At 36.4% G+C, this 14,346-nt stretch overlaps 1 protein-coding gene across 3 annotated transcripts in view; it reads right to left on the bottom strand.

Moving 5' to 3' along the window:
• Positions 1 to 4,578: 4,578 nt before the first annotated feature.
• KHDRBS2 (KH RNA binding domain containing, signal transduction associated 2) overlaps positions 4,579 to 14,346 on the bottom strand; it is a 626,804-nt gene continuing 617,036 nt past the window's right edge. For 2 of the 3 annotated variants that reach the window (XR_008422979.1, XR_008422982.1), the window contains exons 14-15: positions 11,734 to 12,148; positions 4,579 to 4,789 (exon numbers count right to left, since the gene is read on the bottom strand). The gene's annotated coding sequence lies outside the window, so the exon portion shown is untranslated. The remainder of the gene's footprint in view (positions 4,790 to 11,733; positions 12,149 to 14,346) is intronic. The other variant, XR_008422981.1, reaches the window with a different exon arrangement.

Raw genomic sequence — 14,346 nt, 5'->3', positions numbered from 1 at the left:
TAGTGTATTTTATAATATATCCCTTTTCTGCTCATGAATATCTTTTAAGTAAGGCATATTCTTTCTGGAATCCATTTCTTATCATTCTAAAACTGAGTAATAAAGAGATGAAATGGAAAAAAAATCTTTCACATAGTTTTTGTTTGTGCCACTGTCACTGAATAAGAGGAAAGATAATGCTTTTGGATACAATCATCCTCAAAGGCAAATGCATGTAGGTATTGTTCCAAGTATAGGGACTGGGTTGGTTGTTCTACTTCTTAGCTGATAACTGCAGTAATCTGTGGCAATGAATTGAACTGAGGACATGTCAAAAGAGAGTAATTACAGCCAAGTTTATGCTGGTATGCAGTGCACAAAATAAAGGGGTATTAATAATGCTGACCTCATGACTTTTGCATTTGTGTAATAAAAATGAAGTATTTTAAGTCACTGCTACATCAACTTCGGCTCAGGTCATGATCTCCTGGTTTGTGAGTTTGAGCCCCACAACGAGCTCTGTGCTAACAGCTCTTCAGATTCTCTCCCTCTCTCTGCCCCTCCTCCGCTGGTACTCTGTCTCTCTCAAAATAAATAACATTAAAAAAAAAAAAAGTTGAAGTCACTGCTATGTCAATTTTAGATTTATATATTTTTTAAGATCACAATTTCTTTAGGGATTTGTTTTATATGCTTGTAAAAGATACATATTTTAGACATCTGGTTAAAAAAGAAGATGCAAGAATTAGTTTCTATTCAAACTAATGTTATCAGCTAAAGTATCAGACTTAGGGTTGTTTTCTTTAGAAAAAATATGCGGTGTTTGTTTGGGTTGCTTTTCCCATAAATATCCTCTTGACAAGGACTGTAGACCTTGCTGAGTAGCTGTGAACCCTGAACTATACCATGGGATTCTTTGTGACCAAAGACACAACTCTAGTCCTCTTTTCTTTCTCTCCAGTTTGTTTTGGAATTTCAACTGCCAGATCCCACCTAAAAGAGCCTAGAGTTACTTTCAATTCATTCTGTTGTGTAGTGAAGAATGTGGCTGGCCTTTGTCCCTGGTTCTTGAGAGGGATCCTATCCTCTAAATCCTTGCCTTTCTCAAGATAGCAGTGTCTTTGTTCTTTAAGGTGGGGCTCTTGATCCATGCCTGAGTTTATGCTAATGAGATAGCTCCTGAAGTGCCTTTATATAATTTATGCTAACCAGATGAGTCTGGATGGGGGCCGGCCAGGCAGTAAAGAGCAGTCATGTAAATAGAGGTTTGGGGCTTTGAATCCTGTGATATCAGCCTGATCTCTGGGGAGAGAAAGAGGGTTAGAGATGAAGTTCAATTTTATAGCCAATGATTTAGCCAATCATGCCTATGTAATGAAACTCCAATTAAAAAAAAAAAAATCATGTACAGTGATGCTCAGTTCAGCTTCCTGAGCTGCTGACTCTCATCAATATCCTGAAAGGCTGATACATCTTGAGGATACAGAACCTTCATGATTGGGAACTCCCACATCTTCCTTTAGGTTTCTTCATTTAGCTTGTCCTAAATTTTATCCTTTATAATAAAACTAGCACTTTCCTGAATCCTGTGAATCATTCTAGTGAATTATCAAACCAGAAGGGATACTGGGCACCTCCAAATTTGTAGCCACTTGGTCCCAAGTATGGATAGCTTGGGAACCCTAAAGCTTGTGGCTAAAGTGGGAGCAGCCTTGTGGGGGGCTGTGCCCTTAACCTGTGGGGCTATGTGCTTAACCTGTCCAGTCTGACCTAATTTGGATTGTTAGCATCAGAATTGCATTGCACATTCTTTAAGTCCTAAAGCATAATTTCCTTTAATAGCGAATCCTAAAGCATAATCTACTTTCAGCCAGTTTATCTGCTGAACTTTCTAATCTTCCTCCCATATTATCTACCATTCAGTACAATTTCTTCTTATTTCATAACATTATTCATTTGCATCTCCTTCATTTCATGTTCTCTTATCACATGTGTATCCCTTTTTCCTTCGGCTAATTCAATACAACTTAATCTGGCCTATCCTCATTGTAGTCTTTTCTGCATTGTTCAGTCAAATTTGTCTCACTTGCCTTTTCCTCAAGCTCAAACCCCTTTTTCAGAGATATCTGTTTAATGCCCACTGCAATACCTCTCACATAGCAGGGGCTCATTTATTTGTTGAATAAATATCTCCCTGCTATTCAAACTCCATTGCTCTAAGGAACCCCACATGTTGGTCCCTACACATCTCTTCAATTCTGTAGTTTCTTACTTTCATAAAGGAATCCTTTGTTCCAACCCAATTATTTGCTCCCAAACAATATGGGTCCATCTCCATTCCACTGAACAAACTGCATGTCTGAAATGCTCTTTTTCCTTCTCTACTTGTCTAAATACCACCTCCATGAGCCTTCTTGGACTCCCTTCCCCAGGGATTGCTGTACTTCTGAATTCTCTTAGCACACATTGTATGCATATTGTGTGTATTGTATGCAGTTCTAATTTGGATCTTTTTCTAGACCACCTGGGATTTTATATTATCCCACGTTCTTTTAAAAACCATACCATGGCCTTTTTAAAAAGGTAAATGTAATATGTTTTAGATCTCAAGGACTAATGCATGTAAAAGTGCATAAGATTTCCAGTTTTCCTATAGCTTTTCCTTTGTTCTGTCTAATCAGCACAGGCAGTCAAGTCTGATCTGTAAAAACAATGAAAATGGGAAAATACCTTAGCTACTAATTCTGAAGGTGTTCTAATCAACCCAAATTTTAATGTCTGCAATATTAGAGGTAATATTGTCCATATGGCCCTCCTTGTAGCCGGAATTACAGAGAAACTAATATTTGTTTGTTGTCCTTCAATAGGGCATGTGTGAATTTTCACTTGGTTGTTCTAATCTGAACTTTTCTCACTGGAATCCACTCCAAAGTCAGCAAAGGGTCACATTTTCCACCATGGAACCTAGCTAAAAATACACTTACGTGGATAATAGGGTAGCCTTTGCTGTTTCTAAACAGGCAAGGAATCATGCTCCAGACTTTATTTTACAGTGTTTGTAGGCAGTTTTGCAGTCCTGACTTTGGCATATCTTCTTACATCACCTGCATGCCCATATATAACTGAAGACTAAATTTTGGTATTCTTTGTTATTTTGCGACAAAGAGAAGAAAAACAAGATTCCATTCTCACTAATCAAAAGTATACACATATATTGAATGTACACATTCAATAGGGACACACCTTGAGAAGCAATGGCCTTTTTGTGAGAAAAACACAACTTAAAAAAAAAAATCAAATCTGAAAATGACTGGAGGGAGTTTACTAAACCTTTTGGGCAAGTGGGTTCTGGGGCATTAGGTCTACATTTGTTTTAAAGAGCTTTATATGTTCTGAAACTGACTGATCAACAATAATACTGAAAAACTAGGGTGTTATAAAGCTGAATTTTAAAGTACAGCATGTCCAGTCTGTGAATGAAGACAAATGTGTTTGAAAATAAAGATAAAAGGGACAGTGAAAACTCTGAAAAATATTAGATGTTAGATGTATTAGATCTAAATTTATTAGATAAATTTTAAATTTCCTCATAAGATTCCACATTATTTTTACTTACTGTCAGTGGAAATACATTTTTACAGGTCTTGCTTTGTCAAATATAATCTTGTAGTGATTTCGTAGTCCTACACCTGTGAGTTAATGTTTTCCCTCACATAGTTCTTTCAACCATTTACAGGTTTGTGGGTCACTACACATTTAAAGATACACAGTAGGGAATTTGAAAATGAACTCCTAAAGCTCAAAGGGATAGCAAAATTATGTATTGATATAATGGTCTTGTAGAGAGCAAGATGGAGTCACTCATGTCAAGCAGGGATCTGTGTCAAGCAATGATGCAGGCAGTTAGGGGTAATGAAGCTATGAAGTATCATTGAGACCAGCATCAGCTGACACCCTACAACTTACAACAAGCAGAAAGACGGGAGGTCTGCAGGGGCCCAAGAATGATTAAATCCCTTTAAAAAGGGAGGATTTTTGTAGCAAACTGTCAGACTCTTCAACCATGACCCCTCTATGTCTGACCACTTAAAAAGCAGCTGCCGCCGAAGGCTCTGCCCAGTTGATCTCTGAACAGAACTGAGATCCTTCACTGCTTGAACATAATAAGCAGTAAGTGCCAAGAGCTCACTCAGACCCAACTGAGGCCCTATCTCAACTGTGTGCTCACAGACTAACTTCGTGTTTAGTTCATTATCTCCTAACCCTGTGTATGTTGTTTGTTGTGTACTTGTCTTGTGTTCTGTTCCGTATGCTGTGTAAGAAGCCAAGTTAATCACGTGGTGAAATGTCATTGAGTTTGGAATCCTGAACCTGCTTCATAATTATGTTAACCTTGCTTTATGACTGAAATAAAGCTGCCATTGTAGAAACACACAACTCGTGTGTGCTTTCATAGTGTGCTCATGACAAGTCTATAAAATGAGATAGTGACTGAAAATTTCATTTATTTTTACTTTCTTACTCCTGTTTTTTGAACTACTTGTTAAATATTATACTGAGCTAATAAGAAATCAGACGAAAGAAATGTAGATATGCACATATTTTAAACACCTGTTTATTTTCAAATTTCATAGATGTATGATAGGGTCTGATAACTGAGGATCATACTTATACCAAAGTTGATTTCAGGAGTGAAAGGAAGAGCAAAAACATGATTAAAGGACTGCTTTCTGGTGAAGGCCTCCAGTTCCGACTATTGAAGGTTCCAATGTTGTCGGCAGTGACTAGGATTATCTTTGGAGGAAAGTACCTAGAACCAAACCAGAGGTACATATTGAGAAAGGCTTCTTGGGAAATTTCTCACATACAATAAAGCGTTGTATTATGGCAACAATATGGTATATACTTACAGAGCAGAGTCAATTCTGAACTAATGCCTGAAATGAAGAAGTGCAGAATAGGTACCAATGGAGTGGGTTTTCTGTTTTAGGGGTCCTTAGACATTGGGCAAGAGAGGAGAGTGGCCAGGATACAGTGGCAAGAGGGATGAGCAGGGAATGGATTTCATCATATCACTAAAAGGGAAGAGCTGGGCTGTATGTATGGGGGATATAAACTACCCCAAAGAATGACATCTTAGAGTTTGGTGCATGTGTCTAGGGCTGAGTTGAATGCTGAAACCTTTTGTCAGGATTCTGCATATACTACCTATTGGTGTCTTTTGGTTCTGTGGCTTTTTAAACTCCTTAGTGAGAGGCACTATTGCTTTAGAAAGAAGTTATTTTAAGTTGGGAGCTCAAGTCATACCTCCCTTTCTTTGATGAACATTTGACTATTTCCAAAGAAGTAAAATTTTATCCAAGTTTAGGAGGTAGGAAAAAGAAAGAAAGAGAAAGAGGTAAAGAAAGCATTTTACCTGGAAGAGATACATCAGTAAGTTTTTGGAATCAGAAATGTAGTACCTTATTTAGGAAATGTCATTCTTTCAATACTCATTTTTTAGCATGCCAATACTTTGCCAATACATGTCAATACTTTGGTAGATATTAATTAGAGCTATAAAGATGAATAGGAAATATTTCTGCCCATTAGAAACTTACATTCTAATGGAGGATAGAGACAAATAAGCAAAAAATGACAATGCAGTATGTTCCATTTTCTGATGGATTTTCTGGAGGTAGACTGAGAGGGGAGGTATACCTCACCCAAATCAGGAACAAGGGGGAAGGGTCAGAAAATATTTTCAAGACAATAGTGCCTGAATGAAATTTAATTATCAATTATATGTGCTCATGACTTTGTGTACAAGGCTGTCTGTTGAGTTTTGACAATGAATGTATCAGTGGCATTCAAAGATGAGTTAGTATTGGGCCTTAAATGGACATAGTTAATTTTGATTTGATAGAAATGGAAGATCATTTAAGTTTTCAAACTGGGAGCAACAATATGGTGGAAATGCTTCTAAAGCTTTCTTTCAGTAGGGCAATCAGGTGAAAGGTGATTGGAGGCAGGAGGTAAGCAATGTCAACCACTTTTGTGTGAAGCAGTGGAGACCTCACTGTAGGATGGTGGTTGTGGGGATAGCACAAATTGTCAGAATGTGAGTCTGGAGTCTGAGTTTATTTCAATATTTCTTCCTCAAGAATGGACATTTGGCTGAAACTGGAGGAGAAAAGAAAGCCATATATCAATCAACAGGAGCACCCAACTGGTAATTGGTTTGAAGACTATGAAACTCTCTGAGGATGTAAATACGGGTTTGAAAGAGATATGGAAATAGATTATATGGAGAAGGTAAAAGTTGGTTGCCAGATGTAGGTATTAGTGTCCACTTACATGCCCATTTATTCCTCTAACAGGGCTGGTGTTGTTTTTCTGGCTTTATGAAAATGTTCTGAGAGAAAATGGGAATGATTGTGTTTGTGAAAAGACTGGCACCAAATAATTTGAGGATGGCTGGTAGAAATGTGCAAATCGAAATAAAGTTTAATATTACCTGGTAATTGGTAAATATTATTTTAATGCTAGATGATCTTCAGGAAAAAAAAGTGTGTTATGTGGCACTTTGAAATGGACCTAGTATGAGAATTAAACCCTCTCAAAATAATTTATCATGATAAATACGGAGAAATAGAGGAAAGAAATACTTTATGAGCACTTGTGATATTCCAGACATTATGCTGGGTGCATTATTGGAACAAAATACGTCTTAAATTAGAATGTATACATATTGCAAGGCACCTGGGTGGCTCAGTCAGTTAAACATCTGACTCTTGATTTCAGCTCAAGTCATGATCTCATGGTGACTGAGCCCTGTGCTGTTGGGCTCCTTGCTGGGTGCAGAGCCTGCTTAAGATTCTCTCTCTCCCTCTCCCCTTCTCCCACTTGCTCTGTCTCTCTAAAATCGAAAAATTATTTAAAAAAGAATATGTACATATTGCATTTTATCATTTTAGTGGGAGAGTTTGATGGAATATTGGTTCTTCCTTAAAGTTATAGCATAAACAATTGAAAAAAATAGTTTGGATACAAAAAGTGAATGTTCAGATTCAACCAAAAATGTTTAGGCAATTGATAGCAAAAGGCATATTCTTGATTATACATATTTTCTACCTTTGTTAATATGTAGTTATATTTGGTGGTGCCTATGCTTTAGGGTCAGTCCCTATGAGGACAGCAAATGTTGATCTCCCTGTTGGTAGAAGCTACGTTCTGACAGGGCCATTTTTCTTCGGGATGGATTGCATCAAATTCATCACTGCCACAAGAAAATTAGCAAAGCAAATATCTTACAGATCTCAGTTTGAAGTAATCATCTCCATATATGAAGGGCAGCATGCAATTTCACAAATATAAATGAAAACCAATATTCTCCTTCTTTAAACATTCTAATTTATCTGAGTTATCTTGTTTGAAGTATTCATGATTTGAGGTAAAAAAAAAAAAAATGAACTGAGTAAAAGCCTACTTAGAACAAAATAAATTACCCTTTGATATCCAGTGTAGCAACCTAGTATTTGAGAAAAACAGAACTTCACAAAAGCTTAATATATTCAGAATTTGACAAAGTGTGACCCATTTACTGAAGCAGAAAATGCACCACAGGTTTTTCAGTGTTTCTTTTTTTTTTCTTTCAAAAGCAGATAAATCATATTTATCAGAGAAATAAAAGAACTGCTTTTAGACTTATTGAGGAGAAAATTGGGAAAGAAACAGATACAGGAAAAAAAACAATTCTGACTCAGAAAGATAGTCCCCAAATAAAATGTGGTGGGTTTTAAAGATTTCATAGGAATGTCAGAGTATGGGAAATGTTTAATGAATGTATATAAAAGAAACTACTAGTTAACTTTAGATTTCTTCAAGCTCTTTAGATGCTGTGAGGATATTGAACAGTTTATAGAAGCCACACGTTCATGTTGCCATTTTCATAGGAAAATTCTGAGATTCTTGCTGTCAGGATTTTAAATATACTGGAAAAAGGATACAAAACTTGTATTCTGACTTATGTATTCTAAGTACTCATTTCAGTGACGGCACTTTTTACATTTTTCTGCATGTCCCAGTTTGTCAATTCCTTGAAAATGGGGAGCTACGTCTAATATGCCCTCACATACCCAGTTCCTTGTACTGCATTTAACACAAATCGGTTGTATCAACAAATGTTTGTTGGCTATAAGATTGAAGAAATAAAAATAGGAGCCCACGGACATTTCTTCATCAAAGAGTATATATTAACACATAGAATGAAATACTTTTACATTAATCAAGCATTTAAAATAGATGAATATGATCACTGATTATGTTTAAATATTTTATCCTTCCAAAAAGAACTTACATAAAAGAAAACTCATTTCATTTATATCACTTAACAATTTTATAAAATACTGAAAAAGCATCTAATTGTAATTACTATTACTTCAAAAATTCCAAATGGTGAACATTATGTTGACAAGCTAGAGGAATGACTGAGAGATTTTACTTTTCAATCATATTTTTAGATTTCTTGGGTCATTCAGATTTTTTTTTTTTGATTCATACTTTAAGCAAAAGTCAAAAGTGGGACTAAAACTGAGTTGTCTAATATTGCGGGTAAATTTTAAATTATACAGGATTAAAAAAGTCTCTCTGTCAAAAAAAAAAAAAAAAAAAAGTCTTTCAAATGCAGTTTCTTTATTCATCAGCAGTGACTCCCAGTGGCCTGATGGTACAGATCAGATGTGGCTGGAATGAGTTGAGTCCACAGTGCTGCAGATGAAATTAATTAAAAAAATTGGAAATCGCTTTTGGGACCCTTGAAAACCATTTCCAGTCTGAAGCCACAGGGCTGAAGTGATCAATAATGGTGGCCATTTGGCACATTCATTGCGTTTAATGAACACAGTCACAACTCACTAAAAGCATTCTTATAAGATTGGGATGGATTTCAATTATCTGGTGACTGACAGAAATAGAGCTTTTCATGAAACTTGGAGGGAGTTGCACTGCTCCCCACCAACTCTCCTCCCCCTCATTTTTACAACTTGGTGCTGTTTCACTCAGAAAAAATATGTCATCTCAGTACAGACTACAAGCAGTTGATCAGCAACTATCAGCAAAATTCTCCCCATGATTCTTAATGCAGTTTATTTTAGGAAAGCATCGCCAAATTGTGGATCCATTTCAAATACGTAAAGTCTAATAAATGTAGGAATAAAGGCTTCATGAAAAAATGGACAGTGAGCTGGTTTAATCATTTTATTAGTATTCAGTAGGATCATTTCCATCTCTGCAGTCACTGCCCGAGTTCAAGTAAGCATTAATTTGTATCTAATAAAGTGCCATTAATAGTGAGGATCCTTATAAATTGTTTTTGATAAATGAGCAACATCTGGATTATTGCCTCAGTCTCTTGTCTCACTTATTCAAGTTTCTTCCAATCATTACCTATTTTATATCTAACTGCCAGAAAAAAACAAATAAACAAAAACCCTCTCTTCAATTTCCACCAATATTTAATTCCCTGCTTATGAAACTAGAGTTTGCTTTTTCAAAATTCTTGTGCCTGAGATTAAATTTTTTCCACTGATTTTCCTAAATCCTTATTTCTTCTTATTCAGTTAATCTCTTACTGAATTTATATTCTTTTTTAAAAAAGAAAACAACAACTATGTTTTAATTTTTTGGTGTCATAATCTCAAATAGGGTAAGTTTAAGAACTTCTACAATGAAAATACTAGCCTGTTGGCAAACAAAGACTAGAAGGTCTCTGTGACATCAGGAAATGTCCCTTTCTCAGATCTAAGTCAGTGGTGACTTGGGCAAGGACAGAAGGAGATGTGGGGTTGCAGGTAGAGTGATGACTAATGAGGCCTTTCTCTTTGTTGCTTCCTTTACTCCCTATTTGTAACACCGTATCATCTGAACACAAGAGCTTTTACTATTCGGAGGGACAGTAAATATTTTCAGAGCAAATGAACAGTGTAGTTACGAATCAAGAGTAATACTGAGTATGTATTTTACATACTCAAAAAATGATTTTTTTTTTACATACAAAAAAAAGGATTTTAACCCTTTAGATGGGGTTTTCTGAGGTTCTAGTGTCACAGTTGCATATCACATGGAATTGAATTATGTCTTGTCTTAATATTTCATGTTCCAAGTGGGGACATGAAGATAAACTTCGATCAAAACTCTCTAAAGGCATGAGAGAAATGAGGAGACTTTCAAAAGTCTGGTTGTGTGGTGTGAACCTTCATGTGGATAAATATTAACTTGAGCAGACAAATTTTAGGCTTTGGAATTAAAAAAAAAAATGTTTTAATATTTATTTATTTTTGAGAGGCAGAGTGCGAGCAGGGGAGGGGCAGAGAGAGAGGGAGACACAGAATCCAGAGCAGGCTCCAGGCTCTAAGCTGTCACCACAGAGCCCGATTTGGGGCCCGAACTCACAAACTGCAAGATCATGACCTCAGCCGAGGTTGGACGCCCAACCGACTAAGCCACCCAGGTGCCCCAATAGGCCTTGGAATTTTAATTGAATACTTTTCATCGCCAAGATTATTTAAATGCCTAGATTCATTCATAGTTTCTATGTCACTAGAGAGTTATTTCTGAGAATAATATTGTCTTTGTCTTTATACTCTTCGACATCAGTTACAACTTTCCACTTCATGGAATCCCAGAGAATCTGGGCACATCTGCCAATCAGCTCTGTCATGAAGTGTCAACTCTATTATGAGAAAACAATTTCAACAATATATGAGATCAAATATAGAAGCGAGCTATTGAATTTACTTCTTCACTTGTTTTGCTTCTGTCATCCCGTGTTGAGAAATACATCTCCCACAAATACATTCTCCAATTTCTGCCAAATTATGCCCTTAACTGAGTCTCACACCTAAAATGGACTTTCTCATTTGCCCAAATCATTCTGCTCAGAACTGCCATTTTAACATTTCCAAATGATGCTTTATTCATTTCACTTATATTTTCCAATGACATCCCTACAAAATGAAAAAGAATCTTTTTATTTCATATAATCAAGGACCTCCATGATTTGATTGCTTTTTACTTGCTCAGTTTTTCTGTATTAACCACCTCCTGAACACTGACTGCTGCATGTGACTCTGGAACATAATTTATACTTATCCACTTGGCTTCTCATCTCCAGTTTGGCCATTTTCTCACTATCTCTTCTATTCCTGAAATGCTCTCCTCTTCTCAGCCTACATCTACCAGCCACCCTCCCCTCTATGGACTTTCCTGGATTTCCCCAACTGCAAGTTCTCTTCATTAACAACACGCACATGAGACTTTCCATCTAATACAGAGGTTTAAAACTACAGGTGATTTTTCAGTCTTTAGATAAGGGTGATATCTGCACATATTTTTGGTTGTCACTAATAAGAAGGTGTTATAGCTCTAGTGGGTAGAAATCAGGGATGCTGCTAAACATCCCACAATATAGGACAGCTCTCCACCACTAAGAATGATCGGGTCTAAAATGTCAATTGTGCTACTGTTGAAAAACCTTAACTTAATCCAATTTGAAACCTCTATTTCAATCCTGCTTATAATTTTACTTCAATAGGTATATGTTTAGTTATGTGTATTAGGATATAAGCCTCTGGAATAGCAGGACAACACCTTATGCAGAATTTTATTTCCTCACAAGTCTAGCACAAACTCTGGTATATGAGTACACTCAAAAATATTTTAAAATTTATGTGATATGCAATACATAGAATCAGCATGCAAGAAGAAAATACTTACCAACCAAGCTACAAGCTCAATATATACTTTCTTTGAAAGCTTTGAAAATTCAACTGTCCATTTGAGGATCTTTTAATGATGAAAATCCATTGGCATTATGCTAGTAAAGAGAGAATGTACGGGTCAGTATATATTTATTGTCGATAAGCAAAAACAAAGACATATTACAAACATTACTGTATTTTCACAGTAGATGAAAATGATAGAGTCTGAGGTTTTCAGGGTTAGTATATTTATCCTTAATGGTTATCTTCTATTTCTCCTATGGTAGATTTGTTGAGCTGTCGTTGTTACTGTTGTATACTATGCCACAAATAATTAATCCTTGCTTCATGAAGGTCTCTCAGCTTCTGGGAAGTATGTGTTGGTTAAATCAGCTCCAATTTGTTTGTATTCCTCTAAGTAGTGCATCTAGCTGTTGGGCAAAATAAAACATTAAATTATCTTGCCAGCTTGCTATAAATATTTGAAAATGATTGCTATTGGAATACATAAACAGTTTTTTAAGCTTCCTTATGAAATAAGCTGATGCATGTTGCTTACTAATGGAATATCTATGTTTACATCATGTCGCACAGTCTCCAATATATAGAAAAATGAGTGGAGCCGATGTCTCCCTGTTCTAGAAGACGTGTTCAAGCAATCTGCCTGCCATTCAAAATCTTCCCAAATCTGCCCCCTACTTACCTGTGTCTCTTTCACAAATGTCCTGAATCAGCTGAATTATTTCACTTATAATCTCTTGAATGCTATTTCTTACTTCCCTCCACCTCTAAGGCTTTTTTTTTCCTTTCCCCTCAAGTTTTTCAGTCATAGGATGAGTTTCTCTTTTTACCTCTCTCATGCCTGTTGAATTGCTGGCCGTTCGAAACCATCCATATCACATGCCAACTTCCCTAAAAAAATCCTTTTATCTTCTAAATCCTGCCTCTGCCTTTAAAACATAGCATCTTATACAGCTTAATTAACTTCTGACATGTTGTTGCCATTATATTTGTGCATTATTATTTTTGCTTTTCCTTCAGATTGTGAAGCCCTGTAGCAGTAGGGACCATGATTTACAGACATCTTTGAATCATATTCAGCACTAGTATACTGTTCTGTACATAGTAACTATTCATTATACAGTAGTTGAATGGATGTTGAATGAATTATGGTTTTGCTTTAGAAGTAGAAAATGGGGTGGCAACCTGGCTATAAAATATGAAATGAAATGTGTTTTTCCAATAAATAAATGTCAAGAATAAATGAAGGGAGGAGGACTGTTATAGACATAATAATTAAAAGTGATGTCTAAATCATGTTTGGATGTTGATTTGACCAAACTAACTACAAAGGAACATTTTTGACATAATTGGGGAAATGTGCATATAGAATAGGTACTGGATGATATTAAGGAGACATGATATGACAGAAGTGTGTTCATTATGTCAGAAATAGATTTTTAAAGATGGAAATGTGGGGCACCTGGGTGGTTCAGTTGGGTAAGTGTCTGACTCTTGGTTTAGGCTCAGGTCATGATCTCATGGTTCGCGAGATCAAGCTCTGTGTTTGGGCTCCATGCTGACAATGCAGAGCCTGCTTGGGATCCTCTCTCTCCCTCTCTCTCTGCTCCTCCCCTGCTTGAGCATATGCTGTCTCTCTCAAAATAAATTAATAAACTTAAATAAAATAAAATATTGTAATAAAAAAGTACTAGAGATAATGAAAGAGTTGGCACCAATGGGCAAAAAATGTTGATAATTATTGAAGCAGAGTGAAGGCTACATAGTGTTCACTATACAATATCACTCTAGTTCAGTATAAGTGTAAATGTTTCCACTGAAAGTTCAAATAGATATATAAAGTTCTATAGAAGAACCATAGGAAAGTAATCTTTCAGTCATTTTATATATTTATTCTAAGGGACTCCAGTGGCTTGTCTAAAATTTCATTTTACAATGTTTAACCCAACACTTAGGAGCCAACCGAACATGTGAAAACATTGCACTAGTAACACAATGTCCTACTCCTTTGGATGGCACAGAAGACTATGGGGAGCTTAGTAAGTCAGTCTGGCATTTTATCCTTCTCTAAGGACCCCCTTTTTATTATTCATAACTATCTGGCTTGAAGAATGTTAGTGTCAACATAATAGCCAGCTGCTGCCCCCAGATGACTTTACTCTCTTATGCTGAGAATGACCAGCAGCCCTGTAAAAAGCAAAGAATACATTTTTGTCTTTGCTGGCTGAACTGGATCCAGTCACCCTTAATGTCATGGAAGAGAAATGATAAGAACACTTTTCTTTAACAGACATACGAGGGATCAGGTAAGTCGATACAGAAGCTGTGGACATTACCAAGTAGCAGATGCTATAGACAGATGGCAAAGACAGAACACATATGAATGTGTGATTTGAACACTAGACTTGGTGTTGTCAAGTCTTTCTCTCATACTCATTCTTGTCTTTCCATCTTTGTTGCCACTCTCCGAAACAAGCTCCTCTTTACAACTCCTTCAGGTGATGATCCAAAAGCTGCTAACCTTATCTCCAAAAGCATGCCCAAACCCCCCCCTCCCCCCCAAAGCATAAAACCTGTTAGAATCTTGTGCTTGATAAAGAAACCCAGC

The sequence above is a fragment of the Panthera pardus genome, unplaced genomic scaffold (genome assembly GCF_024362965.1).
Source record: "Panthera pardus isolate Hobbes unplaced genomic scaffold, ASM2436296v1 HiC_scaffold_17, whole genome shotgun sequence".
Taxonomy (NCBI): Eukaryota; Metazoa; Chordata; class Mammalia; order Carnivora; family Felidae; genus Panthera; species Panthera pardus.
Note: the sequence above shows the minus strand (reverse complement) of the source record. Positions and strands in the feature narration are given on the sequence as shown.